The 26,973-nt window shown below is 44.9% G+C and overlaps 1 long non-coding RNA gene across 1 annotated transcript; it reads left to right on the top strand.

The window, feature by feature from the left end:
• The first annotated feature begins 11,403 nt into the window (after positions 1–11,403).
• On the top strand, positions 11,404–26,715 carry LOC125759762 (uncharacterized). Its single transcript, XR_007417397.1, has 3 exons — positions 11,404–11,484; positions 15,717–15,810; positions 26,645–26,715. It is a non-coding gene; the product is annotated as an uncharacterized LOC125759762 (long non-coding RNA).
• Positions 26,716–26,973: the final 258 nt, after the last annotated feature.

Genomic DNA, 26,973 nt, shown 5'->3' with positions numbered 1-26,973 from the left:
AGTCGCAACCGAATTTTTTTTTAGACTTTTTAACGGCGATAAAGCTTCGTGGGCCGTGTAACTTTAGTTTCGATTGAAGCTTTCGGGTGATGTCTGACTCACATTCGCCGCTGCACGCTGCAATCGACATTTTTTCTGCTTTACGGCTCTCTGCACTGAAGTACGGCAGCAATGAGCTGAAAAAAAAAAAACGTGGATACAGGTGTCTCGCTATTGCAAGTCGAATCAGCGCGCGACCACGGCCTACGGACTTTGCTCGAGGTGCGAAGCTGTTGAGTGACTTTGGGCCAGCGAACGGAGAAACTACGGTGGAAGTGTCTAGTAAAAACCATGCACAAACAGGTAGAAATTTTAGCTGTTATCAGTCGGGCCAGCTGCACGGACAACGCTACGCTAACGCACGGCTTCACACATCAAAACACAGCTGATGTTCCCTGAACAGCGCGTAGGTGGCTTAGGTTGGTAGAATAAAACTGATTACTACCGTAAAATATAGCGAGCGTCTCAGAGTCTGGCAACGTTTGTTTTGTTCCCTCACGGCGGAACCCATGCGGTTATTGGTTTCAATGCATGGACCCTATGGGGAGCTTTTCCTTTAGAGTCAGTATATTGTGGCCTCTGTGGCCTCTGGTGACTCCAGATATGCATCAGTGCACGTGAACGCCAACGTGCGAGTGCCGTTACGAGACACCTAAATAAAAAAATTAGGGTCACCTTCATATTTTTTGTTTATCGATTCGTTGACCCTCAGGACCATCGGTCGATGGAAAATAACAAATTCACAAACTTAACTTACTGATAACTATGATTAGGAGGTTAATAGATATATTTCATCCGTTCTATCTCGCTGTCTTCTTTCTGTTTTATTCAAACATGTGTGCTACGAGTGTTGTTTGTGGTACGTGGAAAAGGAATACGGTGGCTCGTGCCGCGATTGCGAGAGAGTCCCTGTTGCTGACAGGCATTGCACTAGTTAGGCAGACCTCTATATCAACAACGATAAACCTCGTCACATTTTGTTGAGGTTGCTTAGGCCCCTTGCTACGACCTGGTGCTCCACAGTATATACAAGTTCATCGAGCACCATGATCGACACCGACACCGCTCTGCCTGATTACTGTGCTTATTGTACTTACGCGTACATGGTGCCTCTGATTCCGGTCTATTTTATTTGAGCTAGCTCGTTAATATTATGCATGCCCTTCAATTTCGTTGATATCATTATTGTTCCTCTGTAATCTTTCGTTTCGTGTTTTGGTCACAGCCTCGGAAGAGCACACAACGAGTAAGCTAAAAATGCATAGACGCGGTGATAAAGCGTAGTAGGGGTCACAGTTCTGTTTTCCATCCTAGGTCACTTAAGAGCCTCAGTTTTCATTTGTGACACCATATTTGGGGAGCTTTCAGTTATGTTTATTTTAATAGTTGCTGGTCTTTTCGAAACATCAATGCTCCTTTCGGTGTTTTTCGGAGTTGTTCTATACTTTGGCACGTACTTGGACCTGCACTTATTTTATTGGTTTCAGTGGTCCTCAGCACATCTATGCTTCGCATAATGCTACCTTTCATTTTTCACTAATACAGCTATTTAATTTCCTGCGTTGATGCGTTATTTGTAATGGTGTTGGTTTGCTTACAGCTATTTTGTGCCCTGAGGGTCGTCGTTAAAAACATCTATAAACGTGCTTTATCTAAAACAATACGGTGTAAGTAATCCGGTTATATTTCGAACGCGTGATTACCCAAGTACTTTGAAATAAAATTGAGATCATAAAGGCATATTATCTTAGCGCCTACTGTTTGTGCATTGAGGTATGTTTCTTCTAATTAAAAAAAACTAATGCAGCTTCGCACTAGGGGTGCCAAGCCTGAAGGAAGTGCGGAGCTGGGCAGACTTCTTCGTTTCTTTTCGGTTTTCTCTTTGTTTCCCTCTCTCTCTTCCTTTTTTTTTCTTTTTCGGTTTGGTGATGCGCTTACGGTAGGGAGAAGCTACAAAGTACACAGGACACCGTGTTAACAGGACGAGCGCAAACTTCAACTGGTTTTTATTGTTCATTCGCAGACATATAAATATATGTTCACAAAAACACGTGGAAAGAGATGGTACTTTTGACTCCGCCTATCTGACGTCTGTCACGAACTTGATTTCCGTAGGAGATAGTTCCGCAGGAGATTGACACGAACCAACTAGCACCTTTCGTCGCATTACTGGCATTCCTTTTTCCGTTTTACAGCGAAAGCTGTTATGAAATCATTTCACCGGCCGTTTTTGGCGCCGTAGTTGTCCGCCGCCGCCGCCGCCCCCGATGTCCGTAACCAGTATCGCTCGAAATAAGAAAAAAAAAGAAATGAGAAAAAAATTCCAGGATGGAACGGGGTTCAAACCTGGGCCCTGTGCGTGGGAGCCCATTCAACCCCTGAGCCATGCCGGTGCTTGAAACTGCTTTGCAAAAATGGTCCTATACAGGCTTAATGTCGGGAAGGAACCACGTTCGCATATGCAATATAGCGTGGTAGAAGAGTTAAATAAGCACCAAGCATCGCACAACGCGAATTCTGTAACCAGGCGTCACACAATGCGAATTGCGCAACGATTAGGTTGTTGAATGCTTCGAACCCATTACAAAGGGCTCTGCCATAATTCTTCATCGTCATCAGGCACAGCATCAACAAAGTGCGCATAATGCCTTACATGCGTTTAGCAGGTACCAACGCTCTCCGTAGAATGACGAAAAATGGCACAGTGCCTGCTGCCCTACTTCTCAAAAATTACAATGATTTATAGCGTAGTGGGTTCCTCGCAAGTGCACATGCATTGGTTGCCAAAGAAGCCCATAAGCGCATGATCCACTTCCTGGGGGTCTCAGTAAAATTACAATGATTTATAGCGTAGTGAGTTCCTCGCAAGTGCACTTGTATTGGTTGCCAGGAAGCCCATAAGCGCATGATCCATTTCCTCGGGGTCTCAGAAAGTTCTTCGCCCCCCCCCCCTCCGTCTCTCTCCCACGTCAACGTATGTTATACAGCATGATGGGAGAGGGAAATAGCGACCGGGCGTCACCCAATGTAAATTACATAACTGGTGGGCCGTTTAAAGATTGGAACCCATTACAAAGGGATGAGCCATAATTCTTCATCGTCATCAGTCATCGCGTCAACAAAGTGCACATAATGCCTTACAGACGTGTAGCTAGTGCCTCGCTTCTCCGCAGAATGACGAATAATGGCTTAGTAGGTGCTTCCCAAGTTCTCAAAAATTGTGATTGATGGCGTAGTGGATACCTTTCTAGCGCTCTTGTATTGTAGCCCCAAGAGAACTTAACGGGCTCTATAGAAACGCCGCTCTTCCTGCTTTCGCTGTGACTATGCTGCGGTTTCAGCGCAGGCCTGGCGTTTTTTCTTGTGTCTCTTTTTGTCTCTTGATTTTTATTTATTTCTCGCTCACTGTTTTTCAACTTCTTTCTCTTTCTTGCTCTTGCTATTTTTCGTCCTATTTGTTTTCCTTTCTCTCACTCTTTCTATTTCTCGATTGCTTCCTGTTTCTTTTTTTCATTTTTATGCGTGGCTTTGCCTGCGTTGGGCCAAGCGACGACAGCGTACGACAGGCCGGGCCCCTAGAGTGCTCCGCACTTAAAAAAAACATCAAGGTGAATGAGGTAATCTGCCAACGTAACAGTTCAGCTAACTGAGCTACGGGAATCTCAGTTCAGCTAAAGGTGCAGCTTACTGTTTCGCGTCTAGTGTGAGGGAAAACATTAGATGACAACGTTGATATTGTCCTATTTAGGCTGATCTTTAGGACATAGCACTCCTAAGAAAGGTTGATATTAATTAAAAGAAAAGCAACTGAGCTGGCTATACCCTAACCTGCCTTCTGAAATTTCCGACCTAAATAAAACTATAAAGAACCACGATGCCACGTTATATTGCTTCTCGTTATACACTATTATCTCTAACCGTTATTACCTCGCATATACGCAGGGCCACATAATTAACATAGAAAGAATCTTTGGCAAGCCTAACTGCCTTGAGAAAAATAAACCGCCCACAACCATCGTAGTACAGCCGAAAAAAGACTTGTGGTGCACAAAAAGCACTATGGAAAGAGCAGACGCCATTTTCAACTAACAGCGCAGTCTTTAATAAATAATGCAGTACTTAGAATAACGCAGCCCACAACGTATCAAAGTACTTCATAAACGATTAGCCAATAGTGCATTACCTTCTCTTATTCGTTGTTAGCCTACGAGCTGGGGCTAGACGTAACGCCATGGTAGTGCAATGAAACGCGTGAAAGCGCTTTGCTTACGGCTGGCGTGTGTCTCCATGGCCCAACGCAGCCTGGGATGCCACACCATTCTGAGACATGCCACCACTATTCGGCACACTACTTTGGTGCAAAACTCCTAGATGGAAACACCAGGACTGTCACGAGCGGCAAACATACATAATGCGTTCGTACCAAGAAATCTGTTTGGGTCCATGACGTAGCGGTCGTGGTGTAGCGACGTGAATGATAGGACCCACTGCTGGAGCAGCGCGTCCTCCTGCTCTGCTCAGAGTTTGTGGTTCGATGCCTCGGACAGGTAATTTATTACGACCAGAATATTTTCTAGATTCCTTGGTACTTTAACAGTCTTGTCTATACCACAAGTTTGTTCACTCTCAGCTCACACATGCTCTTCGCTAATCCTCGCAGCTCACATGGATAAAACACTAGTCATGCACTACGAGGTTTTGCACCATCGTGTTTCGTATTAAATATTTTATTCATTCTTCCCAGTGCAGGAAAAGAGTTGAATGGCCTTTCTGACAACATCCCCACTATCACCTGCCTAACAAGTTTCACGCGCAGCGAATCAAATCTGACTTCCACTGACGATTATGGCAACAATATTGTTCGTACGAAAATCCACCACTAATGAATGAATCTTTTAAAAATTGTGGGGTTATGCATACCTTCGGCAGGTCGGCAGCAGAAATCAAAGCCCAATGCATCCCACTCCATTGAGAAAGGTATACTGTATTTTTCGTAGTACGGCAGCGATCGGCAATACTTTGCAACGTCAACCGATCATCAGTTTTTTCATGGTGACTAATACGGCTTCGCTCATTTTTTTTTAAGATCCCATATTCGCCAACAATATTTCAGATGTCTCATTCCTGAACTTTATATCCCCCGACCGATGCTGGTATTTTTTTCAGCGTGTAGCAGCCGTACGTACTACCGAAACAACATCAGCCGTAGCTCTGATATCTCTGCGGTGGACACGACGTCTTTGACAGTTGCTGGTGTCATCCTCTTTCATACTCGCGATGAGCTGTTGCTAAAATATGATTATGAAAATGTAACGGGCACTCGCGACCATTCGTTTCCAGGGTCATGACCAGAGCTTGGGAGATCGGTCGTCTCTTCACCACTTTGTGTATTTCATGCAGCTCAGCTGCTTCGCCGATGCGCCTTGTTTGCATATCACTGTCAGCCACTGCAAGAAGCTTGTGATACTCATTATCGAAGTGCCGCCATTCATGTCCGTCGGGCTTTATGCAAATAAGCTTCGTCATCCAATATACTCAGGTACGGCCCTCCTTTGAACACGGGGACGTGCACCTTGTGGTCACCTGTGAGAAACTCGCCTGTCAGATAAAGCGCAGAGGTTCATTATGAGTATGTACCGCTGTTCATACTCGTAAATTACCTCAGCCCGGGATGTATAAATCACACGCGTAGGTGGGTGAAAAGCTCTGCTCATTTCTTATTTCGCAGCATGTTCACTTAAAGGCACGTAGCCAAACCAAAGCAGTAATTTATATGTCTTTCATGAAAACGCACTTTGGAATTTGTTCTAAGCATGAAATGCTTTGATGTCCCGCTAACGGTGGCTTTCGAATGAGCTAGAGGGAAAAGCCAGAGAAACGCGAGCAAGCGGGCAACCAGTTCAAATTCAAATGCCGTATCTGGCTTCCAACTCCAACTGAAGGACCGCAATACATACGCTAGTTACTGCCCAAATGAGTTTCAAAAATATTGCTTCTGAAATTTTCACGTTTCTTCCTAGTATGACTTACGCTGTAACTTGTAATCATAGGTTGGCAATTCGCTCAAGAGTCGACTCACTCACACTCATTGAGACTTAAATAGAGCCGTGAACCAGACTCTGTGAGTCAGGGTGAGTAATATTTTGGTGAAATTGAGTCCGAGTGAGTCCGGTTGAGGAGAATTTTGGTGAATCTGTGTCCGAGTGAACCCGATGCAAAAAATATATTTTACAGTGAAAGCTGTTATGAGATCACAGCATGGCCGTTTTTAGCGCTGTAGTTATCCTTCGGCGCCGCCGCCGCCGCCGGTGTTCGTAACCACTATCGCGCGAAATAAAAAAAATGAATGGATGGAACGAGGTTTGAACCTGGGCCCTTTGCGTGGGAGCCCAGTATTCTACCTTAGAGCCATGCCGGTGCTTGAAACTGCTTTGCAAAAAGACTCTATACAGGCTTCATGTCGGGAAGAAACAACGCTAACATACGTAATGTAGTGTGGTAGAAGAGTAAAATAGCAACCAGATGTCGCACAACGCGAATTCTTTCACCAGGCGTCAGACAATGCGAAGTGCGCAACGAGTTGGTTGTTGAATGCTTGCAACCAGTTACAAAGGGCACTGTCATAATTCTTCATCGTCATCAGCCACAGCATAAACAAAGTGCACATAATGCCTTACAGGTGCTTAGCTGGTACCAGGTTTCTCGGCAGAATGACGAAAAATTGCATTGTAGCTGTTTGCCTACTTCACAAAAATTATGATGATTTATATCGTAGTGGGTTCCTTGTAAGTGGACTTCTATTAGTTTCCAAGGAAGCCCATCTGGCTCTCATGATTCATTTCGTCGGGGTCTCAATAAAGTTAACTCCCTATGCTCCTAATCGCTACTCGTTGAATTGAAGACCCTACAGATACCCATGACGCAACACCACTCCTGCATTCATCTCACGTCCGCCAGCAGGCTAGGTCTCGTTAACCCTTTGTATCCCAGCGTCCACATATTTGGACAAAACATTTCAGTGAAGTGGGATCACGATAGCCAACACACTGCCTTGAAAATTTATGTGAAATGTTGGCATTGCTTATTTCCTGAAAACATCTAAATTTGTGCACTTCTGTGAACAAACAGCGGTAAGCACGCACACAACAATGACGTTCTTCTCAAGTCGCCTGTAGAGGTGTATGCCTACACTTTTTTTCTCAAGTTCAGTCTGAATTCCTAAGAGTTTGTAAATTATTCAGTCTTGTTCTAAAAAGGAAGGGTTTATCTAGTTTTTGTGCGACTATTGCTGCACTGTGAGCTACTAATGTTCTGTCAGTTGAGTTGTCGCTACGGCGTTCACGTTTGTGGACGCCAGGCATACTGAGATCTTGTAAGGAGCTTACAGAACGCCGCATGCTAGTAGGACCAGCTTCGTTGCCATGCTGCTCTGGACAAAACATTATCTGTAATGTAGCTAAATACGCCTTTTAGTAGTTATGTTTTAAATTGATTTGCTTGATTCGGGACGTAGATTAAGTGATGAAGCCATACATGCCGTGATTTTCGCTCTGACTAGTGGAAGCGAATGTTCCGATTTGGAGAGGACCGATAATTAGCGTGTTGAAGCACAGTCACCAACAAGCAAATACCGCTTGAGCAATGCTACTGCTGATGATGACAGCATTCAGTTTGAACGTAACCATGAACGCATTCGTAATGATGATCAACAACGATAAAGGGGACGAGGAATTTGAGCTGTGGGCAAGCTAATGGCCTTGAATGGCGATAATAACGGGGATGATGAAAGCGTTGAGTATGAGGATTAAGGTGATCATGATGGCGATAATGCGCGATGGTGATGACAGTGTTCAATCAGAGCAGTTAGCAAGCGGCCCCGTGAGTGTTTATGATGGTGATGCTGATGGTTATTACGAAATCGTTGAAATAATGGTGACGTCGTCGATTATGGTAAGCCGTTCATAATGATGATAATGATTAATGCATTGAAAAAGAGCCGTCGGCAAGTAAAGTTACCATGTACGATGAATAAGGATGCTGGACCTGGTGCAACAGGTGTTCCCAGCGTCCACATATGTTGGCACTTCTTTTCTTCTAGAACTAAAGCTAAAATTTGCAGGTTTCCGGTTTATTCCCCCTTTCGTATGTATTGTAATTGAATATACGCAGAAAATATTTCCTCGCAAAACTGGATTGGCCGTGGGATAGAAAGACTTAAATTTGCAGATCCTCTGACCGTCTAGCGCAGCAAAAACAACGCAATGCGCTACAAGTGTCGAGTCGTCTGTGAATGGGAGTATGGGCGTGTAATCAACAACTAAACGCTATAAAACAAAGAATATCCATCTTAACGAAATGCGTCTTCGTTCAGCTTCAACATTCAAGAAGTACAATCCTAATCGAGCAATCAAGTCTCATACACGGCGCATCGGGTCGCTCAGCATTTCTTCGGTTCGTGGTGTGGTCGTTAGCTTTGGACTTTGACATGGGTTTAGTCTCAATGGGAGAAAGCTTCGCGTTCCGCCATCTTTCTTTAAGAAAGGGGGTTTGATTTCACTCCCTTAGAATAGAAAGTTAGGCGAGTTGGCTTATGTTTATGGTTAACAGCACAGAAGGACACTGATACATAAGAGAATACCAAACGACACGAGCTATGTCTTTCAGAGAATGTTTCTTGGAAAGCGCATGAAATATACCGGTTTTTACAAAACCTCTAGAATAATGAGGACTTGACTTACTACATTGCACCACATACGTAGTCGCCATGTGGTCGTGGGGATACAGCCCCACGGAGGGCGTGCGAATGCTTATGTATCGGTAGATAGCGCCAGTGCTAGTTCGACCACTCCTTTGTACAGGAGGGCTGTTATACGCTAAGTTGCAACTGATGGCTTCGAGCCTAGACCAAAAAGCTTTACCCCCACCTATGGAGCAGTGGCGTATTTCGGAGCGTTAAATAGGAACCTCTTGTACCCTACATGAAGTGGCGGAAGAAACTGTCGCGTTAAAAAAGGCCCGCCGAAAAAATAGATAAATGAAAAAAACCAAATAAGTTATCTTCGCACGGCTGGATTGAACCCGGGCCTCATGGGTGTAGCCAAGGGGGGGGGCGGGTTTCGAACCCCCCCCCGAAATTTCTCAATTTTACTTGCGTATATATACACGCACACATACAAATGCACGCACGAACATACATGAAGTATGGTTGAACCCTCCCCCCCCCCCCAAAAAAAAAAATTTCTGGCTACGCTCCTGCCGGGCCCGCCCACTCCGTAAGCGAGTCTCTTGACAGGGCCACACAAGCATGATTGCATAAAGGGAATACATTTAAAGCGACACTAAAGAGCAAGAGTCTTGCCACGAGAAGACGCTTGGTGAGTGAGAAAAGGCACCACATGAAAATGCAGGTAGCGACGCCACCTTGAAATTCCCCCACCAATCACCATGACGTCATATACTTTGACGGTATCTACTGGAGCCTACGTAGTTCGTAGCCGGAAGAAATCAAATACATTGTCCTCTGAGGCGGTAAGGAATTCAACGTAGGAAGTTTCAAGAAATTTCGTTGCGCCAATGTGGCCAACGTTGGAAAAATATGCCTTGAAATCCGTGACCCCACATGCGGCAAGTTCGGCGCGAAATTTAAACTGAAACGTTTACCTCAATTTTCTCCTCGATTAATAAACCTATAATGTGGAACTAACGTCACTATAGTTTTAAAAGCACACTTTATCAATATAAACGATTCATCATTTCACGTCAGTCTGCCTTTAAATGATACAAATGCGTTGAACCCGCCGTGCAAAACAAATGCGAAAGGAGAACACATTTTACGAAGGTTCCGTTGACTTTCGTAGTAGTGGACTAAAATCCCTCTGCAGGACAAAATAAATCTCAACATGAATAATTGTAGATATAAGAAAAATTGCTCCTTTGCGAAAATTTACACGCGTTTCGCCGTCTGTTTATTAAGGCGCTGCTCATAATGCTGACGATCGTTAGAAAAAAAACAAAACGCCGCTGCCTTGCCAGGAGTTTAAGAAAAAAGACATCACAGGGACCTTCATGCATTTGCCTAAGACGACTCGAAGGCGAAAGCCATTTTCTTTTTCTTTTCACTGGATGTATTGGTCCTCTCACCTTCCCCTCCGAAAAGTTTCTGCCGCTAATGTGGTTTTGCCCTGCCTCAAGGATTGGAGGCACCGCAAGCTTTAAGCACCTCGCCTATTTTTTGCAATTCCTCCGTTATCGACAACCTTTGACCAAGGGATGACGTCATGTGGCGGAGTGATCGTGTGACGTCACCAATTTAGTGATTATTGACACCGTCATGGCGTAACGTTGTTACTCCATAATGTGGTTATTTTTTAATGACTACACTCTTATTCAAGTACCGTATAACGTCCGGCACATAAACGGCCCATTTTTTATTCCACCACAAGGTACTGCATATAAGCGGCCCTTCAATCGCCATTAAGCGTTACAAATTCTGCGGTGACGGATTGGGCCCGCTATATGCGGCCGCGAGCGGACGCAACGCTTATATGGAGCCCGACGCGAAAATGGCTCGAGCGGACGCAACGCTTATATGGAGCCCGACGCGAAAATGGCTCGAGCGAACGCAACGTTTATATATACAGAGTCCGTTGTTTTATGCAGGAATTGAAATCGGCGCCGCGGCGAGATGCGAGAGAGAAACTTCTAGCAACAGCGAGCGTGCTCAAAGTTCGAAGTCCACGTTGACGTCGCGTAGTGTTTCCTGTGCTGGCGCCGAATGCGGCCGGTGAATTCAAGATACAGCCGCGCCTCCCTGACTTTGGCCTGTGTGAAAAGCCACAAATGTTTAATAAAAAATATGACCTGTAGCATATGACGACACTTCTGCCACCTACATTCTTTTTGGTTTAGACTGTAAGCTAACAGTTGCAACAGGTCTCGTTGTACTGCCGGAGCTCCGCCGCCAGCTTCACATGTGTGCCGCGCTTACATGTTTATCGTGTATTGTGTGCGTTTATTGCGTGCTTATCGTACGCGACATTCGTCGACTGGGCATTTTCCGCGTGTTGGGGCGTTCTCCTGCCTTGATCCAGTGGCGGATGATGGTCGTTGTTCGTTGCCACTCAACACAGCCTCACGGGACGCACAGCTTTGTGTCCGCGCTCAAAAGTGCTTTCTTGCTTCGTTCATCGATTACTCACGTTGATCGAGTGATCGAGTGTACTTCCGAAGACAATCCGCGTCCGAGTGTTTTGAGAAGCGGCGACCGCGGTTCCACAGGAGCGGAAGCTTGAGCCTTTTGACGAGCGACTGTGAAGAGTGTCAATGCCAAACTTGGGTAAGAAGGTCGCTGAACTACGTAACTTTGTTACTTCATTGCATGAAAACTGTTTGCAGGAACCGTCGTGTTGGCACAGCGAGGATGATCAACAGATACCCGATAGGCAGGTATGTTTCGTGCTTTGGGTGCACTTATATACACCACCATAAATGACATGTTTGAAGGATGCGCATTGCGCTACGCAATCTTATGCTTCGATCATGCAGGCCTCGTGTCGTTGTGCTGTTATTCCTTGACTGTTTACTGTACGAGATCATCGCTTGACAGTGTTTCTAGAATCCCTTGTCGCCGTTAGAAAGTGTGTGCTTTTAAACACATGGGGTCGTCCCATAATGTTTTCACTGTGGTGATGCGAGAGTTCACCAAACTCGGCAATAACACGCAAAATTATCACAAGACTGGGGACGTGATACAGGGGCGTAGCCAAGGGGGGGTTGGGGGGGTTCAACCCCCCCCCCCCGAAATTTTTCAGTTTTGCTTGCGTATATAGGCACGCACACATACAAACGCACGCACGAACATACATAAAGTATGGTTGAACCCCCCCCCCCCGAAAAAAATTTCTGGCTACGCCCCTGACGTGATAGCAAAACACACAGCCCTGACACGCGCACACGATGATGGATATGTTTTCGTGGTAGCGTCCCCGAGCTTTTTGCCAGAAATCCATACAGTTGTTTTGTGGTTAGGATTATAACCTAGCTGCCTCATAAATGTTTTAAAGGAGCTCACTCGAAGTAATGTATTTGAGTGAATTACGTTACGTACTGGTACTAAGTGCACACTCCAACAAATGCGTACTTAATGTGAAGAAGCACATGTTTATATCAAATAGTGTTAGTAGACGAATATGTCAATTCAATTAGGTTAATTAAGCTAACACATGCTACTCTTCGTTTCAATATTGTGTGTTTGAGAAAATATGCGTGAGCTCGTGTTCTGCCATTATATATTTTTTCTTAGCATGTTTAAGCACACGAGGTTCTCTATCACAAATAACTTAGATTGTGCTCATGTTGCGAGAATGTTGCTTTATTGTGTGGTGCTTTAAGTTATTGTATTTTCACGCTTTTTTTTTACTCAGCATAGTACCAATATTGCTCTCTTACTTAAATTCATAAGCAAGGTTTAGTATGCAGTGATTTAGGGTTTATTGAGCTTTGTAAGGTCATAAATTAAAAGAAAAAGATCTCAATTCTCATATATGTTTCCAGAAGTTCACAGAAAGTTGGAAAAAATTATCGGTTTTGTGAAGGCCTTACATAACTTAAAATGAGATCAAATTGACAGCTCAACTCTACAAGACAAACTACACGGGAATTCGCTTTAGAGAACCAAAAGTGTGTTCCCTGAATGGCTTACATTCATGATGCAATACGATATGCATGGTTCATTCGCACCTCACACCAAGTGCACATGGACCACGCACACTCTTTCATTTTTTCTATATTTCGATAAAAGTGTGCATATCGTTATTTTCATGTGGATCGCCCATAGGGCTATGTGCATATTTCGGGTATTGCTTACAGTCTTGGGCAATAACTAGTTACTAGTAACGCGTTACCAGTAACTAGTTACTTTTTTCGGTAACTTGTAACTGTAACTAGTTACTTTTAATTTATAGGAACTTGTAACGGTAACACTGTTACTTTTTTACAGATTAACTGTAATGGGAAATACCATTACAGTTACTTTCCCATATCCTCTCCACCTTTCATCTTTCCACAGCACGGCTCCCCTACCAATTTAGGGGTGGAGGTCGCTTAGAGAATTATCTACCCTGCAGAAGACCGAGGTCAGCAGTCAGTCTTTAACACAACTTAAGTTTACTTGTAAACTACATGTCATAAGTCAATCATGTTGGGACTGAACAACTTGCTAAATTCAAGTAGTTTTTTTTTTTCCGGCGTATATATATCCTTTTTGTCACTTGAGCTTCTAGCTCGGTTCTTGGTGTACCGGTGGAACATCACGACGCCAAGTTTATATTCTCCTTCGTCCGAGGCTGCGCAATAATCGTGTTTGACTGACAGCTAGAAAGCAGCAGAGCGCGAAACGGTTGAGAGGCACAAATACCGTGAACTAAGTAATTTTTCAAAACCTCTTTGAAACTAATTGTAAAAGGTTTACTCCAACTTAATACAACAATTATTAACAAAATCACATGGACGTTCCATCTCCTATGCATGTGACATCCTCAGTATACACTGGCAACAAGAAAAAGAAAAGGAAAGAAAGAAAAAAATTTGCGGAGATCGACCAGTGCCCCATACGTCCGTGTAAACCAGTAGGGGAATGTGGTTGTTGCAAGTTATAGTCGGATACAACTTTAGAAGTCAGCGGCATTTTCTCCTCAAAGGCAGATGAACACAAGCCTGCACCAATGGGCGCGCACTCGGGACGGACATCATGAGCGGGATGGCGGTGGCTTCGCCTTTGGAGAACATCGGCGCGTGCATGAGCGGGACTATTTCTTTTCTTTAGTCTCTCCTGACTTCTTAAGTTGTATCCGACTATAGTTACTGTATATGCTACGACATGGCTCCTAAAGGTGCCATATACAGTAACTATATTGCAAGCCGACGCGTCGCGGCGAATGAAGAGCGATTCCAGGAGTTTCTTCCCCTCACCTTCGTTGACGAGCCAGCGTCGTCACAGTGTTTACGTCAAAGCTATGCCCTGTTCTCCGGAAGTGTTAAACAAGCTCCGTCTTAGAATGCGTTGCATGAGTTGCTTTAACAACATCCCGTTTGCGTTCTTTAAGCCTCGTTGATTCTTTCCTTCCCGTTTCGCTGATGCAAGTCGCGTCGCAATGCCCGCATCGGGCTTGTATATCACCCTACTCTGATCGTCTGCAGGTGTGCAATCTTTGGGTTTCGCGAACACATGCCCCAGAGTATAACGGGACTTAGAAATGGTTTGTATGCCCAGCGGACGCAAAGCTAACCGAACAGGGTCTGATACACCTTGAACATATATATGGAACAGACACAATGGACGTCGTCTTCATTCGTCACACACTCTCCGTTGCTATGATACTGCTGTCGTTCTAGTGCATCAACCACATTTTCCATATTGAGTATTTGAGGACATTTATTATTATTATTTGCAAATAAATTCCCTTTTTCACCAACCGTGCATGAACAACAAAATTGATGCAACAAAATGAGGTGTACACAAAAATGCTTGTGTTTGGCCCCCTGTTAGGTTTACTTCGACTAGGTTTTTACCACGTGCAATTTTGACTGCCCGCATGCCTTCGTACATATTTAATAAATGAATTCTATCGTTTGGTTTGTAATCTATTATTTATTTTATACAGTAACGGAAAAGTAGCGACGTTACTTCGTCACAGTAACTGCGACAAAGTAACGACGTTACTTGTCACAGTAACTGTAACTGTAACTGGTTACTTTTGGAAACTCTGTAACTGTAACTGTAACAGTTACTTTAACAGAGCCAATGACTTCACCCATCAAGCACGTGTTTTTCAGACACCCCTCTCAATATCACTTAAATTCCACATGCGGGCTTTTAAAAGTATGCCGCCCGCTTTCCCCGCCTGTAGTTGCCTTACCCACCATCTTCTGCAGCCCTTTGTGAGGGCTAGACGTGCCGCCCTTCTGCAGCCTTTCCAAGTGGCTTTCATACTCCACTCTTTTTTTTTTGCCTTTGACGGCTCTCGCTCAGTAGAACCCCCCCCTTTTCCATTTTTTTTTCTTTTTTTCTCTCCTTTTTCTTGCTTTTTTTTTTCCTTCTTTGCAGCTCCCCTTACTTCTGAGATGAGAGGCCTGAGCGCCGTTGCAAACTTTCTTGAAATGATGTGGCAAGGGCTACACTCCTCTCTCTAGTTTTCTCTTTCCAGGCAGCAATTACCAACAGCGACAAGCACCACCGCTAGACATGACGTCAACACTAACCCTTTAAAACTAACACGCCAAGGATGACAAGGTGCCTTCGATAAAGATAGGTCCCCTATGGAAACGTCGGCCAGCCTCTCTGAGGCACTTTCTCCTGTTTGAAACCTATCCCACTTTTTTGGCTTAGGTAACTGTAACACTGTTACATTTTACTGGTAACGTGCCCATGACTGATTGCTTACTGTGTACATGTGTGAATGTTGAACACGCAATGGCACTCTTTCAATAGTCTGCAAGTGGCTGGTCCACTAATACCTGTTCTTATTGCACCCTGATCCCTTCATTCAAGGATCGATCTCTTTAATATATGAATATAGACTTGCCTGAAGACATGTTTGGTACTCACTATCTGTGTGTGGTTGGGTTTGTCTTGAGTGAAAATCAACATTTCCTTGTGGTATCTATTATGCATGTATCAGCGATGAGAGCTGTTCATGGCACCGACACAGAGGACAGATTGCAGTACAAGATAGGAGCATATTTCCCGCAAGCCCGGGCAAGCCATAATGAGTGGTAGGCATTTCTTTTCATCACTAGATTGCGACACTTTGGACACATAGCACCTATAGACCCTATGCAAAATCTGCTGCCATCTAGCGGCCGCTGTGTGCATTTCCGCCATGTTGAAGGCTAAGCGCGCTCCGCATGTAGACAAGGAGCGTACATATCAACGTGTGGCGGCTGATAAGAACGAAAATGCCAACATATTTTCGAGTGTTGTGTTGCTGAGATTGAGGAAATTGGGATGCTGAAAGAAGGTTTGCAGGAAACAAGCCTCCATGTTAGTTCATTTCCTCGTGGCCGACGAGAATCGGCAGATCATTCCGTTGCTTCGGTTACTGCTTACGACTAATGCCGTGTTTCCGTTCGCCGTTAATATATGCTGTATGTGACAGCATCGGCACTCATCAGAGAACACTTTCATGTCATGCCAGAACAAGAAAGTTTTCGCACCGTGTGCTTGCTGCAGGCACAAACCCGCTTCGTGTACGAGCTTCAAAGCTGCATCGCGGCTACTCGCGCATGCCTGCGCTGCTGTTGATATTAGCTTGTTTATTAAATTGCGATAACAATTACATGTTAGACAGATAGCTCGTGCACGTCATTGATTTGCAGCGGACGGACCGATTGTGCTGGAGCGTGTTGTTTGTAGTTTGTTTTCGATGGTGGAGTTTAACAAGGTAGCGTCTGGTGGGATGCTTTGCGTGCGTATTTCTTCACTATGCGTATTTTTCAAGCATTTCATGTGGTATCACTGCCAGGTTCAGACGGGGTTGCCCGGATGTCCTGACCACCCCCACCCCTTACTTTTTTTGTTTAACTTATACCCCAGGAAGAGCAAATCAGGTTCTCCCAAAAGCTGATGCCCCCTTCGGAAAAATCCTCTGTACACTCCAGTTTGCTATGAAATGTTAACAGGTGCTTCAAGTGCGTGGTACTTTTCTTATGAAACTAAATAAAATGCTGTTCCGGGAAATGTGCTACATCCTACCGTGGGTGCGCTACCGCTGGTTACGCGCTGAGGCGGTTTCAGTCGGCGAAGCAAAACTGCCTTGCCGCAACGGGTTTAAATTGTAAAGCACCAGTAGGCCCCTAAAGCGACAATGTGAACACGAATATTCTTGGCGTTTCCTGTTATATAGGATCACATATTGGAAGAATATTCAATAAAATACCAGCTGATCGGCATCTACTTCTAGGAGACACTACACTTTTCATGTTCACTTTCCACGTGCATGAGATGCGCAATTTTCTGCATTTTAATCGCACGGTAATTCTGTACATAACATAGGTCGGATGACTACAACAGCGAAATAATATTATTTCAAAGATAAAAAGAGGACAACGTTTTATTTAAAATTAGATGGACACTACGTCGGCTCGACATAGGCTGTCCCTCATGAAATATGCTTTGAATTGGGTCAACTGTACTTTCTTACCGTCATCGCTGCGCCTAGCCGCGCTAAATAAAGCCTCTTCCCAACCATCCTACATTATACAAGCATGATATTCAGATAGCTAACAACGCTTTATTCGCTACACTGAAAACAGACAGGCCAATTTGTAACCTAGCGCAGAGCTTCATTATCAACGACGACAGGCCTGCACGTGACTCGCAGTGTCAAACTTGTACCTTCTTCTCGCTGTGAGGCGGTTCTTTACACGTAATAACCGTCAACGTAAAAACTAGGAAATGCCGGTAACGTGTACAGGCCCGCCTGACATTTTACAGCGAAAGCTGTTATGAGATCATTTCACCGGCCGTTTTTGGCGCCGTAGTTGTCCGCCGCCGCCGCCGCCGCCGCCGGTGTCCGTAACCAGTATCGCTCGAAATAAGAAAAAAAACTAAATAAGAAAAAAATTCCAGGATGGAACGAGGTTCGAACCTGGGTCCTCTGCGTGGGAACCCAGTATTCAACCTCTGAGCCATACCGGTGCTTGAAACTGCTTTGCTAAAAGGTCCTATACAGGCTTCATGTCGGGAAGGAACCACATTAGCATATGCAATATAGCGTGGTAGAAGAGTAAAATAAGCACCAAGCGTAGCACAACGCGAATTCTGTAACCAGGCGTCACACAATGCGAATTGCGCAACGAGGAGGTTGTTGAATGCTTCCAACCCATTACAAATGACCCTGCCATAATTCTTCATCATCAGGCACAGCATCAACAAAGTGCGCATAATGCCTTACAAGGGTTTAGCAGGTACCAACGCTCTCCGTAGAATGACAAAAAATGGCAGAGTGCCTGCTGGCCTGCTTCTCAAAAATTACAATTATTTATAGCGTAGTGGGTTCCTCGCAAGTGCACTTGGATTGGTTGCCAAGGAAGCCCATAAGCGCATGATACACTTCCTCTGGGTCTCAGTAAAATTACAATGATTTATAGCGTAGCGGGTTCCTCGCAAGGCACTTGTATTGGTTGCCAAGGAAGCCCATAAGCGTATGATCCATTTCCTCGGGGTCTCAGTAAAGTTCTTCGCTGCCCCCCCCCCCCGCCCCCCCGTCTCTTTCCCACGTCAACGTATGGTATACAGCATGACGGGAGAGGGAAATAGCGACCGGGCGTCACCCAATGCAAATTACATAACTGGTGGGCCGTTTAAAGATTCCAACCCATTACGAAGGGCTGAGCCATAATTCTTCATCGTCATCAGTCGTCGCGTGAACAAAGTGCACATAATGCCTTACAGACGTGTAGCTGGTGCCTCGCTTCTCTGCAGAATGACGAATAATGGCTTAGTAGGTGCTTCCAAACTTCACAAAAATTGTGATTTATGGCGTAGTGGGTACCTTTCTAGTGTACTTGTATTGTAGCCCCAAGAGAGCTTAACGGGCTCTAGAAACGCCGCTCTTCCAGCTTTCGCTGTGACTGTGCTGCGGTTTTAGCGCAGGCCTGGCGTTTTTTTATGCCCTGATTGCCGACTGCCAAAGCGGATACAAGCAAGAAGTGATAGCGGCGACAGCAATAGAATTCGGGCACAAGCCTCCAACATGGCGCCGAATCGTTAGCTTCGTCAATCCTCCAACAGATGGCAGCAATTTTGCATAAGGTCTATTGATATACAGCATATACTGGCCTTTAGCTTAGGAGTGAGAAACGTACCTTCTGCACTTCCGTGCAATGCATATTATTTAGTTTGCATTCCTTGAACATGGAACGTCGAATAGTTTGTATTGTTGAGCTTGTAATCTTTGAACATGGGATGTCGCCAGAGCCAACGTTTTGAAACTTGGAGTTGTCTTCATAAAGGGAGCAACTGTTAATTCTTGATGTTGCCATCTTGATGAAGGCAAGTCTACTCGTACAAGAGTTGGCTGCAGTGACATACCGTTTGAAGATTTTTTTCGTCTCTTCAAGCCTCCTCCATCTTCCATCGAACATCTGTGTTGTTTGTGCTGCCATGAAACTGTGGTGAAACTGTGTGGTGCTGCCATGAAAAAAAAAATTGGGCGTGCGCAGGCACAGCTCCATCGAAGAAAAATAATTATTTCTTTGTTAAAGATAGTGAAGGCACACCAATGCAATCTCAGCCAAGATTATTAATAGTTGCCGACTCAATTTTAATGTAGTAGTTTCGTTGCTGTGCATACGCACGATGAAACTCTCATCAAAAAGTGAGAAGCAACCACACATGCTCCAATGTTCAGCTAACCAGTCATCACTGCCTTTCTTTATGTTTCAGTCTTCCCTGAGCCTTTCTTTGACACACTGCCCCATTTGCCCCACATAATGCTTATCCCATCATCTGATAAACGATGCCTTCTTTACAGAGCACATAATGTGTCCTGTCATTCCTATTGCATCCAAGTGAGTGTCGGGGTTGCAACCTTTTCATAGTTTAGCACGCTTATTTGAGGCCGTGAACACTATGCTGATGATTGCCCGAGCACCAACCGTTCTTACATTGTCGGATATCCCGTGCAGGTATGACATAGTGGCAAACATATTTTGGCCATCACGATTAGCCATTTCTTTAGCCTGGCAGCTGGAAGGTGTTTGTTTAGTAGGGCTTCTGCAGCCAATACAGCAAGGGGAGCAGGATATCCTGCTTGCATCCAGCGAGTTCTTGAAATCAAGCCTCGTCCACAAGAAATAGGAACATGATTATTTAGTACAATATGCAAGCAAATAAGTTTTTAAATGTTTTAGATATGAGGATGACTGCGTCTTTCTTTATTAAATACCACAAAGGTTCTTTCGAATCTGAAGCCACTAACATATTAACACTGGCACATGATTACTAACACCCGCTGGTGCTTACCCACGAGCATCCGGGCAAGGATTGTACCATATCAGGTTCCTGAATGTACAATTTCATTTGCATAAAAAGTGCATGAGCTAGTTATACGAACTGATGGGAAACAAGCCATTGCTGCCTCTTAGTTTATCCCACTCAATAATGGTAGAAAGGTGCATTGTCTGACACTGCTTGGACAATGGCGTAGCGAGGGGGTAGCAGACCGGGCCCATGCCCCCGCTCGCCCTCTTCCCCGAAATGAATTTCTGCCTATGCCACTGTGGCTCGCTAATGCAGTAAAATTTCTGTTCCTATTACTTGTGGACAAGCCTTAATTTCCAAAGAACTCCCCTGACACAAGCAGGATATCCTGTTCACCTTGCTGTATCGTTTGCATATGCCCTACTACAGTGGCTAGAACAGGGAAGTGTGAAGACCGCGCCGCTTGCGCTGACGCTCTCCACCCATGCCTCGACCGGCGTTGTCTAGGTGGCGCTGGTTGTAGCTTACACGTCGCTCGCTCGGCTCGCTGCAGCGAAGCTGTCATGTCAAGGCTGATTTGTGGCAGATATGGCTTTGTTTGAGCCGTAAATTTTTATTAGTGTCTCTACTATAATGCAGGGCTAAGTGCCTCATAAAGAAATCAAATTTGCAGCAGATATTATCAAGCATTATCACCGTATGGTATGACCGTACGCACAGTATCATAAGTGAAGCTTTACATCGTTCGCAAACATCGCGGCCAGCTAAGCTTGCGACTGATTGCGATTGTTCCTTGATGCTGAGAAATGTAACCAATTAACGTTTTCGGGGGATTGCCATTTCACAAGGTTATAAGCAACCTCAAGAAGCACGAAAAAAATGCTACTATGACATTGATATCAATTTCCTTCATGTTGTTATACAGTATACCTAACATTTTGCATGAGATAGCTTTCAAGAACTTAATTGTTCTTGCGTATTCACAGTGGAAATATTTTTCACTTAACAAGTGCACAGAAAATCGGAGAGCATTTTACTCTTCTTACACATTTTATTTGAAGTTGGGGGCATCAAAGTAGGGAAGAAAGCTAGCACACTACAGGGTGATGCACATCACATCGTTATTCGAAGCTTGAGGTGCTTTGATCTTTCTCTTGCAGAACTTCTCTGTTTAGAGATTTCGTGAAGAAGTGAAGCCGTGTGAGAACAAAAAAGTTGATTATGTTGCTCGTCAGATCTTGCTTGCGTGAGGCGCACGCTATACGGATGGTACGGTCTGCACTGAGTTAAGAAGTTCAACTATAGTGTCCCTTTGGAGCTTATTATAACTGAACCACGATGTGAATGTGTCCTCCAGTTCCTCCACAAATGGAAATAGTTCAGGTGGCAGGTACAAAAGCCCTCCAACATGACAGAATGCTGTGAATGACGCAAGATCCTTATCTGCGTTCTCGAGGGATCTGAGCACCTGCTCAAAACAGTCCCGGCATTTCGTTGCCATAACTTTGTCTTCCGTCACTGAATTACACAGGATACGCATGGCCAGAAAGGAGAATCGATGCCCGTAGTACACTTGAAGCATCGTCCAGGTTTCCAGTGTCCAGTAAATTGTCGACATGGATGGCCACTTCATCAGTTCCAACTACTGACGTAAGTGTGTCACCTGCACAGTTGCCCGTGTCTGGTGCTTTTACCAAATTGTAAAAGCTAAGGGAATTCACGGCAGTAAGGAACTTGGTCGATGTGGGATGATCATTGCACTCGGATATCTGACGAATTATCCCGAATAACTTTTCGATTGGATCCCGGGGATTCGAACTGTAGCATTCTTTTCCAAAGGCTTGTCTGCTCTTGGTATATTACGCTGCCACTGCTGGAACAAATGGTCGTCGTTCGGGACTCCAAACTATGAAAGCTTCTGCTTGCACGATTTGTACCCAGTTGAGCATCTGGGCACAAAACAGTGGCTCTGACGTCTGCTCATGGCACACACTCCGCAAAAGACATAACGTAAACACGACAAGGCTGTCCGACCAGCAAATGCAGCACGAAAGAACAGCTTAAAAAGGCAAAATAATCGCGTCTAACCGGCGAGTTGCAGCGTTGAACAACGTGCGCAGCCTGAAAGCCTGACGTGTATAAGACAGCGCGCGCCACCTAGCGGAAACATCGCAAGGCGGCGTCACTACCTCCCATTGCAGCCGCTTGACGGTGATCACACTTCTAGTATTCTAGCCACTGTAGCCCTACCCAGAAAACCACCTTCCAGTTGCCAAGCCAAAAAAAAAAGCCAAATCTTGATGGCCGAAAAATGTTTGCCACGATGCCATATCTGCACGGAATATTCAACAATATAAAAACGGTTGGTGCTCGGGATCATCAGCATAATGTTCATGGCCTCAAATAAGCATGCTAAACTATGGAAAAGCAGCAACCCAGATACTCAGAGGAGAGGCTTGGCTGCAATAAGAATCACAGGACACGTTATGTGCCCTGCATATAAGGTACCGTTTATCAGATACTCCTATCATGGGGTAAGCATTATAGAGGGCAAATGGGGCAACATCTCAAGGAAAGATTCAGGGAACATTGCAACAATGTAAAGAAACGCAGCGATTGCCTGTTTGCCAATCAGTAAAGAAACTATACTACATTGATTATTGTGTCAGCAAGTATTCATAATCTTGGCCGAGATTGCGTTAGTGTGTCATTACACTACTTGTCAAAGAAATAACTATTTTTCCTGGACGCAGCTGTGCCTGCGCATGTTGAAGTTTTTCTTTTTAAATTATAAATATGTGTGATCTGAGTCCAAAAAACACCTAAAAGATAGCGCCTATCTGTGTCCCTTCTTGTCCTGTCTTCATTACTCTCTGCAATAAACTTAATGGTTAAAAGGGAGCCGTCCGGCGACCTAACAGCTCGTCACTATCAGTGGTTTAGTAGGCCTTGAGGCGCTCCACGTTGACTATGTCGCGCCCTCGACGGCGCATGTCCAAAGCTGGTTCGATGGGTTCGATCAGGTAGTTGACCGGTGATGTGCGCTCGATGACCCGGTAGGGGCCTTTGTATTTCGGCAGTAGTTTTGAAGAGAGGCCAGTTGCAGTGGTAGGGACCGAGAGCCATACGAGCGCTCCGGCGACTAACGTGGACTCAGAAGTGGTGGTGCCACCGCGAAGGCTCTTCTGCCGCTCTTGTTCGTGCGTTGTAAAGGTCTTTGTAAGCTCGCGACACTCTTCAGCAAGCCTGGCTGTGTCAGAAATAGGTGCACACTCAGATGGATCCGGCTTGTAGGGTAGTATCGTGTCAATGGTGTGCGACGGGTGCCTTCCGTACACCAGGAAGAGGGGTGAAAAACAAGTAGTGCTTTGAGGGGCAGTATTATAGGCGTAGGTGACGAAGGGCAGAATGGCATCCCAATTTGTGTGATCGGCGGCGACATACATTGAGAGCATGTCGCCGAGCGTGTGGTTAAAGTGTTCGGTTAGGCCATTCGTCTGCGGGTTCTAAGCAGTAGTTTTGCGGTGAACAGCATGGCACTCTTTGAGAATGGCTTCGACGACTTCCGACAAGAAGACACGGCCTCGATCGCTGAGAAGCTTCTAGGGTGGACCGTGACACAGCATGAATCGATGTAGCAGGAAGGAGGCAACATCGCACGCTGTAGCCGCTGTGAGGGCAGCGGTTTCGGCAGATCGCGTTAGATGGTCAACGGCGATGATGGCCCAACGGTTACCAGCCGAGGTCAGAGGAAGTGGTCCATACAAATCGATGCCCACGCGCCCAAACGGATGGTTAGGGCAAGGTAATGGTTGTAGACCGACTGGTGACACGTGCGTTGAAGGTTTTCGGTGTTGGCAATCGAGGCAGGAGCGGACGAACTTCTGCACGTAACGGTACATCCCTCGCCAGAAGTATCGTTGTCGAATGCGGTGGTAAGTTTTGGATACCCCAGAGTGCGCGCATTGCGGATCAGAGTGGAAGGACTCGCCTATTTCAGCACGCAGACTTCGGGGTATCACAAGTAGCCACTGGCGGCCGTTGGCGTTGTAATTGCGTCGGTGCAGTAGGTTGTCACGAATGGCGAAATTGTGGGCTTGACGACGCAACGGGCGAGTGGTTGGTGTTGCCGACGGATCAGTGAGCAAGTCTATCAGCGAGGTGATCCATTTATCCTTGCGCTGCTCGGTAGTGATGGTGAGAACGATGGAAGAAACAGCAATGTGAGATACTGAGCAGGAGGCAGTGGCGTCAGGCAAGGGGGAGCGCGAGAGGGCATCGGCGTCAGCATGCTGGCGTCCGTTGCGGTACAGCACGCGGATGTCGTAGTCTTGCAGGCGAAGTGCCCAGCGGGCGAGACGGCCCGAGGGATCCTTCAATGATGACAGCCAGCATAGTGCATGATGATCGGTGACGACATCAAATGGGCGACCATACAAATAATACATGAAAATTTACTACTTTGAAAATTATTAGAGAAATACAAATGCAGAGGTTCATCATTCACATAAAGGCCTATTCATACAGCAAATATGAACAAACTAAGATGTTCACAGAAGTAACCTTAGCGTCCCAAACTTGACTAATTTTCACTAGCGCAGCGTTTTTCGTGAATTTTTAAAAATGCATAATTTGCTCAGAATTCTATGAAATTATAAGAGCTATTTCTTCTTCACTTCTACTTATGCTAAATAGAAAGATATTTGTAATGTATAGCTTCAGTAGCTGCCAGCATGGTTGCGAATTTACGAAAACGCACTCTTCGTAAGATGGTCGTCGTCAACCGGCGACGCTCGTCGAATTTTCCTGTGTTGAAAAAAATTTTTATGTGAAAACAAATTGCGATTTCGTGCTGTGCAGTCATATGTGCACAACATACAAAATTATCAGGAAAATCGGAAACATCAAGTATACACCTTTTTTTATCTTTCGTGGAATCGACCATTGTAAATGATGTTATCTCTGTGAAAACACTTGGGTTCAGGTGATATCTTAAGTATCAGCGTGATTTCTAGAAAAGTTGGTCGTGAGTTCAGCACTGCTATGTGCTCTTTTCTTGAGTAGCTGTGCTATCCTGTCAAGATGTTTAACAAGTAACAACGCACTTGAATGTGGATTCTTCTTTGTGGCAAAAGAGCGCAGACAACGGGACGAAGAACATACAGGGCACAGAGCTGACTATCAACTGATTTCCTTATTGGAAAGTCTGAGAATCTGTAGGCAGGCGAGCAAAAATCGAAAAATGGCACAAATGCTATCAAGTGACTCGGCCGCCCGGCTTTTTTTTTATAGGGTTTACAAGATGCGGCAGAAGCCGATTTTATTAAAACATAAACACAAGCAAAAAATGGCAAAAAAGAACAATGACATGGTGGTCAATACCAAACTCATTAAAACCGCTAAAACTCTGACATTCATAAATCAACAAAAACGAAGAACCAGGGTCTGAAAAAAAAAGGTTTTTAAGCAAGTGACAGCAAGGCTAGAAAACTGAAACCACTAACAATAAAACAGAAAACAAAACAAGAAAACAAAAGCATGTGACAGCAAGCTTAGTGATCACAATTGAGGCTCATGGCAGCTAATTTCTTCGTCAAATAGTGCTAGTGATAGCGCGCTAACGCAAGCTGCTCCCCTTTTGTGAATTATGTGCGCCTCACAAATTTTGTGAGCACATTACTCCCGATATTTCGTGAGAACTTGCACATTGTCAAGCAATGGGGAACAGCCGCATGATGTACAATGCCAGGTTCCTGCCTGTTGTTGCTTTTAAAGATTTGGCATGTTCACGCATTTTGTAATTTATGCATCGTCCGGTTTGTCCTACATATGACTTTCCGCATGATAATGGAATGTCATAAACGACGTTCTTCACGCATTCAATGAAATGATTTCTGTGCTTCTTGTCACAGCGAAAGGATACTGTTTCATCCCTGTTAACTAGCCTGCATAGGGAGGCCAGATGGTTTGGGATGGAGCACAAAACTCTTATGCCTACTCTGCCTGCAGTCTTCTTCAACCTATGAGAGAAACCGTGACTGTAGGGAACGTCAGCCAAGGGAGAGCGAGTGTGCTTGTTTGGCCTGTTATTTCTGGTCGTTCTAAGAGTGACGAGCATGTTTTCAGCTAGGGAGCTCAAAAGAGCACTAGGGAACCCCGCGCTCCTCGAGCGTTCCACTTGAATTGTAAAACTTGTTTCCGTCCACTGAGGGCAGGATCGGATAAGGGCGTTTCTCATGGCAGAATAGCCTATTCCTGGAGTTATCCAGGAGTCATGCATGGAGTACCATTTGAGTAGCGAAAGGATGCTGTTATGCAACGTTACATCAAAGAAGCTGACCGAGCTAATTGGCCTGTATATGATAGCTGGCCTATCTATGACACCACAGCCCTCAGAAGTGCTGTATAGCGGTTTGTTTTCTTATGTTTTTGATCAAAGCAGCATTAAGCCAAGGCTATGGGGTTGGGCATTGAATACACGTGGATTATTCAAGTAAAATGGTAAAAATGATATCACTATTTTGAAACAGAAAGTCATCAATCATAAATTGCAGCATCTGTTGATGTGTTGCGCTAAGCTGTTCGCTTCAATGCCAAACTACATTTTCACACTCTCTCTTGCAGGTTTCAAATACAGCAACTGTACCACCACAACAGTGCAGGACAGGAGAGCCTATCGTCAGTGCCGCGTCGAGAAATTAAATAAAAGAGCACTTACTCCTGGAAACTTCTCGTATCATCTTATTGGTTTGTTTGTGATTATAAAACTGCACTTTCATGGGAATTGAATCAACTAGCCCCATTTATTGTCCCATTGAAACTAAATAAATTGACAATGTAGAGCTTGTTTCCAAATGCCTGCATCATAGGCCTACAAGATTACTTATTGGCTTCAAAATACTCTTACATGTAAAGAACGCTGTTGATACAGTCATTGCTGGAAACGTTCTGCT

This window comes from Rhipicephalus sanguineus, chromosome 9 (genome assembly GCF_013339695.2).
Source record: "Rhipicephalus sanguineus isolate Rsan-2018 chromosome 9, BIME_Rsan_1.4, whole genome shotgun sequence".
Lineage (NCBI taxonomy): Eukaryota > Metazoa > Arthropoda > Arachnida > Ixodida > Ixodidae > Rhipicephalus > Rhipicephalus sanguineus.
This window is presented reverse-complemented; position numbering and strand designations above follow the sequence as displayed.